Source organism: Eurosta solidaginis, chromosome 5, assembly GCF_040869045.1.
Source record: "Eurosta solidaginis isolate ZX-2024a chromosome 5, ASM4086904v1, whole genome shotgun sequence".
NCBI lineage: Eukaryota > Metazoa > Arthropoda > Insecta > Diptera > Tephritidae > Eurosta > Eurosta solidaginis.
Genome location: NC_090323.1, coordinates 10,124,892 through 10,131,767, shown reverse-complemented (window position 1 = coordinate 10,131,767; position 6,876 = coordinate 10,124,892).

The following is a 6,876-nucleotide window of genomic DNA, read 5'->3' as shown; positions in this document are numbered from 1 at the left end:
AAAAAAAAAACAAAAATCAAATAAATTAAAAATGTTCACTTATTTAATAATGTGCATTAGGGTGGGTCGATTTGTATGGACGAAAGTTAACCGATATCGCGCCATCGAGATTTCGATAGCATTTGGGCTCAGGAAAAAAAGTTCCACTACGCATACCCAAAAAAATAATTTTCGAGCCTGCGAAATTTAATTTTTTTGACTTTTTTCGACTTAGATTTTTTAGGTTTTTTTCATGACTTACTAAAAAAATTTGAATATTAATACCCTGTTTTTTTTCCAAAAAACTGTTATCGAAAACGTTTTTGCGGACATTTTTGGTTAGGACAGGGTAGGAATGAAAATTTTACAATCAAATGAAAATTTTTTTAGTAAGTCACGAAAAAAACCTTAAAAATCAAAGTCGAAAAAAGTCAAAAAAATGTAATGCCACAGGCTCGAACATTAGCGATATCGGTTAATAAATCGATCCAGTCTAATGTATTTGTATATGTATAATTTTTAACTGTTATATATAGTACTCAGCTGGTGATTTTTATTCTGTAGCTGAGTAATTTTAGATCCCGACGCACAACAAACTTCCGCCTATCAACAACTCGGCAAAAACAAATCTGTGCATCATGCGGATGCGCCCTCAGCGGGCTTAGGATGGTATTAATCCGTTGGGTATTATTATTGTTATTAAGTCGTTTTTGACTTTGCCTGCCAACAGAGTGGCGGCCTCTCGCTTCCCCTGCTTCTATAGGCATATCTCGATAAAAATAAAGGAAGGAATGTTCCTGTTATTCGTAGTTAAGTTCTCATGAGAAAAATAATACACCCATATCACTAGCTCATGCCTGTTTTGAATGCAAGACACTACCTTGGTTAAGTGCAAAGAAAGTATTTTATATTTTTCTGTGAAGCTGTCAAAAGCCTATAATTATAAAACGAAATCACTATCCAAAGCACCCTGTATATGTATACATATACACCAAGTTTTCATTTTACCAATAATATCGACATTGGTCGCCTCATTGTGTTGTTCGCTTGTCTTGTGTCAATTAGAAAAAAGTCAAAATGATTGTAATACCTTTTCTCGTCCTAGATCCTTTCAAACCCTTGCTTTGATTCTTTCGTTACTTCTTCGTTCTGAAAAAATGTAAAATGTTACCATTTTAAATCTAGATTCCCTTTTTGGCTTGCTTTTGAATGAATAGTTGCCAATAAATAAATCGTTGTCCTTTTTCGATTATTTACAATGCCATTCAAATATATACTTTTATTTGCATTCATATTTTTTTTTTGTTAATTCTCGAATACTTTTCAAAAATTAATTGGAAAGCAATTGCCAATTGATTGTTCGAATTTAACAATACTACATGCTTTTGTAAGGATTCTTAGAAAATACGTATTAGGAAATTGGCAATATTTTTTATATAGAAAAATAAACTATTCAAGATGAGAGGAATCTCTATATACTACAGCTTCATGGACCTCTCCGATAGGATCTCCCAGTTTTAGATGAACACAGTTCTGAAGCTTCAGGGCTTTAGTTTTGAACACGAATCAAATTATGTCTATGAATTTATTTTCTGAAATATTGATCCACGACACATCGGCTGGAAGGCTCCGCTCCGACTAGGCCTTTTTGAATTCTGAGTTTAGTATAGTTGGTTAATACTAGATAGGAAGGTATAATTATTGAAACGTGCAGTGGGTGACTTGGAGGGAGTTAGCACACAGTTCTATCTACAATTCCCGCATGAAAGTCTAGCTGGATGCGCTCGCAGGATATTGTTAGCAAGTCTAAACGTATTAAAAAAGCAAATAAAGAGAAAATTTCGGTCGATTTCCGCCGTGCAAGGATAACGAATTGGCGGGGCGGGATGTACATGTTTTATGGCGACATCCATAGGTATTTGCAAGTCAGATGAATTTTCACTGAGAAACTTTTTATGGAAGAAATACACTCGGAGTGTTTGCCAAAATCACTTGATTGAAAAATATTGTTTCTAAATGTTTGATGTTACTTTGCAAGGGAGTTGAACACGGTCCCTCGGTGTGGTAGGCGGAGCACGCTACCACCACAACAGGGTGGCCGACATACATTAAATTTGTTTATCTGACATAATCACCATATACTGAGAAGTGTTAGGTGAGCGAGATCTTGGAATTTGCCTGGTTTACAGCTTTACGCATATAGCCAACTGGGTTGATGGCAGAAATTTTAAGGGCTTGCCATAGACCCAGGAGGTCCGAACAAACTTTTTCCGCTTATAGCAAATATTATTGAAAACCAAAAGTTTACCCTATGGTTGTCAATTTAGAAGATGAGTCGAGGGGCTTAGAACACTCCTGCGATACGCATCGTAAGAAGGACTGCCGGGTACTTAAGACCAAAATGCCATGCCTAAACTTTAACACGAAGCATTGGTAAAGTTCATGCATTAGAGGGCGATAAATGCAGTCATTTGTGCTATTGCAGTTCTATAAATTATTTAAAGATATAACAAACATTTCTACATAGTTTATATTGAAATTTGATTAGAATGAAAAAATGTAATCACGAAACATGATTACTGAATAAATGCTCTTAATTAAAAAGTGAACTTTACTTTTAAAAAGACATAAAATCAATGTATGCACATATATAATGCTATATCAGCATATTCAGTAATTTCTATTGTATGTATGTGTGCATGCGATACATTCCCTGTAGGTAAAGTGTTCAAAGGTTTAGGCGTGTAGTAAACGTACTTTCGAAACTTACGAATTCGAAAACTTTTTTTTCTAAATTCAAAACTGCAGTTAAATTGAAATTTAGTATGTTGTAGACTTCGTGGTCGTTGATTCAGAATCAAAAGTAGCTTCTTCAAGTCAAACATAATTTCAGCCGAAGATAACAGTTTTTTATACTCAGTTGAGCAGAGCTCACAGAGTATATTAACTTTGATTGGATAACGGTTGGTTGTACAGGTATAAAGGAATCGAGATAGATATATGTAGACTTCCATATATCAAAATCATCAGTATCGAAAAAAAATTTGATTAAACCATGTCAGTCCGTCCGTCCGTTAACACGATAACTTGAGTAAATTTTGAGGTATCTTGATGAAATTTGGTATGTAGGTTCCTGGGCACTCATCTCAGATCGCTATTTAAAATGAACGATATCGGACTATAACCACGCCCACTTTTTCGTTATCGAATATTTCGAAAAATCGAAAAAAAGCGATAATTCATTACGAAAGACGGATAAAGCGATGAAACTTGGTAGGTGAGTTAAACTTATGACGCAGAATAGAAAACTAGTAAAATTTTGGACAATGGGCGTGGCACCGCCCACTTTTAAAAGAAGGTAATTTAGAAGTTTTGCAAGCTGTAATTTGCCAGTCGTTGAAGGTATCATGATGAAATTTGGTAGGAACGTTACTGCTATTTCTGTAAGTATGATTAATAAAAAATAGCAAAATCAGAGAACGACCACACCCACTTAAAAAAAAACCATTTTTAAAGTCAAATTAAAAAAAAAAGTTAATATCTTTACAGTATATAAGTAAATTATGTCAACATTCAACTCCAGTAATGATATGGTGCAATAAAATACAAAAATAAAAGAAATTTTCAAAATGGGCGTGGCTCCGCCCTTTTTCATTTAATTTGTCTAGGATACTTTTAGTGCCATAAGTCGAACAAAAATTTACCAATCCTTGTGAAATTTGGTAGGAGGTTAGATTCTAGGATGAAAAAGGGCGAAATCGACCACGCCAAGTTTTTATACACAGTCGACCGTCTGTCCTTCCGTTCGGCCGTTAACACGATAACTTGAGCAAAAATCGATATATCTTTACTAAACTCAGTTCACGTAATTATTTAAACACACTTTGTATTGGTATAAAAAATGGACGAAATATGCCTATGACCACGCCCACTTTTGCGATATCGAAAATTACGAAAAATGAAAAAAATGCCATAATTCTATACCAAATACGAAAAAAGGGATGAAACTTGGAAATTGGATTGGTTTATTGACGCAAAATATAACTTTAGAAAAAAACTGTAAAATGGGTGTGGTACCTTCCATATTAAGTAAAATAAAATGAAAAAGTTCTGCAGGGCGAGATCAAAAGCCCTTGGAATATTGGCAGGAATACTGTTCGTGGTATTACATATATAAATAAATTAGCGGTACCCTGGGTCACATTTTGATCGATATCTCGAAAACGCCTTCACATATACAACTACCACCACTCCCTTTTAAAACCATCATTAATACCTTTAATTTGATACCCATATCGTACAAACACATTATAGAGTCACCCTTGGCCCACATTTATGGCGATATCTCGAAAAAGCGTCCACCTATAGAACTAAGGCCCACTCCCTTTTAAAATACTCATTATCACCTTTCGTTTGATACCCATATTGTACCAACGCATTCTAGAGTCAACCCTGGTCCACCTTTATAACGATAACCCGAAAAGGCATCCACCTATAGAACAAAGGCCCACTCCCTTTTAAAATTCTCATTAACACCTTTCATTTGATAACCATATTGTACAAACGCATTCTAGAATCACCCCTGGTCCACCTTTATGGCGATATCTCGAAAAGGCGTCCACCTATAGAACTAAGGCCCACTCCCTTTTAAAACACTCATCAACACCTTTCATTTGATACCCATATTATACAAACGCATTCTAGAGTCAGCCCTGGTCCACCTTTATGGCGATATCTCGAAAAGGCGCCCACCCATAGAACTAAGGCCCGCTCCCTTTTAAGATACTCATTAACGCCTTTCGTTTGATACCCATATTGGACAAACGCATTCTAGAGTCACCCCTGGTCCACCTTTATGGCGATATCTCGAAAAGGCGTCCACCTATAGAACTAAGCCTCACTCCCTTTTAAAATTCTCATTAACACCTTTCATTTGATACCCATATTGTACAAACGCATTCTAGAATCACCCCTGGTCCACCTTTATGGCGATATCTCGAAAAGGCGTCCACCTATAGAACTAGGGCCCACTCCCTTTTAAAACACTCATCAACACCTTTCATTTTATACCCATATCGTACAAACAAATTCTAGAGTCACCCCTGTTCCACCTTAATGGCGATATCTCGAAAAGGCGTCCACCCATGACACCAAGGCCCGCTCCCTTTTAAAATACGCATTAACGCCTTTCGTTTGATACCCATATTGTACAAACGCATTCTAGAGTCACCCCTGGTCCACCTTTATGGCGATATCTCGAAAAGGCGCCCACCCATAGAACTAAGGCCCGCTCCCTTTTAAGATACTCATTAACGCCTTTCGTTTGATACCCATATTGTACAAACGCATTCTAGAGTCACCCCTGGTCCACCTTTATGGCGATATCTCGAAAAGGCGTCCACCTATAGAACTAAGGCCCACTCCCTTTTAAAATACTCATAAACACCTTTTATTTGATACCCATATCGTACAAACAAATTCTAGAGTCATCCCTGGTCCACCTTAATGGCGATATCTCGAAAAGGCGTCCACCTATAAAACTAAGGCCCACTCCCTTTTAAAATGCTCATTAACATCTTTCATTTGATACCCATATCGTACAAACAAATTCTAGAGTCAGCACTGGTCCACCTTTATGGCGATATCCTTAAATGGTGTCCACTTATAGAACCATGGCCCTCTTAAAATACTCTTTAATACCATCCATTTGATACACATGTCATACAAACACATTCCAGGGTTACCCTAGATTCATTTTCCTACATGGTGATTTTCCCTTACTTTGTCTCTATAGCTCTCAACTGAGTATGTAATGTTCGGTTACACCCGAACTTAGCTTTCCTTACTTGTTCCTATTTAATAAAACTTGTTTTGTATTTTTTTCATTCAAAAATCTGAAGATTATGCTTTCTGCCCATCGAAATTTTGAAGTTTTAATTTGAGAAGTTTTGGAATGAACACTGCGTTTTCAACAAATAACTCGTCAGTATAAAGAAACGATGATACTTTTTTAAATAGCGCAGAACCTATATGGCCATAGAATATTCCCTAAGTTCCAATGTTGCTCCGAAATGCTTCTAAAATAAAACTAAATGAATGCGTAATAATTCCAAATGGTCTCGAAATAAAGCAAAACCATCCCATAGTAATTCCGAAATGTTCCTGGTATGATTCCTAAAATATCCCGAAATGGTCCCTAAGTAGCCCCAAATTAATTCCAAAATTATCCCGAAAAGTTCCCGAAATAGAGACCAGATGACTCACAAGATATCCTAACTGATCTTGAAGCATTATCCATATCACTACAAAAAGGTACGCAATTTTTTAGAGATTAGCCATCATCCCGTCATAATGATCTGGAGCCAGATAAACAATTTTGCAGGTAAGTGCAACAAAAACGATTTGAGCCAGATAAATCCAGATAGAAGTCTGATTCAATTTGTGCTACTTGACGCTCCGGCCAAGAAAGTGTTTCTATCGGAACCCGCCTATGGAAGCAGTGGTAGAGGGCGGCCTCCCCTCCGCTGGAACGGCCAGGTGGAAAACGAGCGAAGAAGAGAACGAAAGCGCCGGTTGGCAGAGAGATAGAGCGCGCCTTGTTGGACGGCCATAACCGTTTAAACGGTTAAGCGCCAATTAACTAAGTAAGTAAGTTTGGCCATACTGCCTTAAATAAACCTACTTTTTCAAAAAAAGATGTCGCTGCTTGGCCTTTAGCATTATATGTTTGTTACATGAAACACAACAGGGACATCTGCCTATCACAACTTATGTGTACAAAAATATCACGAAATCTGCTTCTTAAGTCTCCCAATGATCCAGAGCATTACCGTGAGAATTGAACGTGTTACAGAGCTAGACAACTCACTGGATGATGGCTATTGGTAACACAGCAAT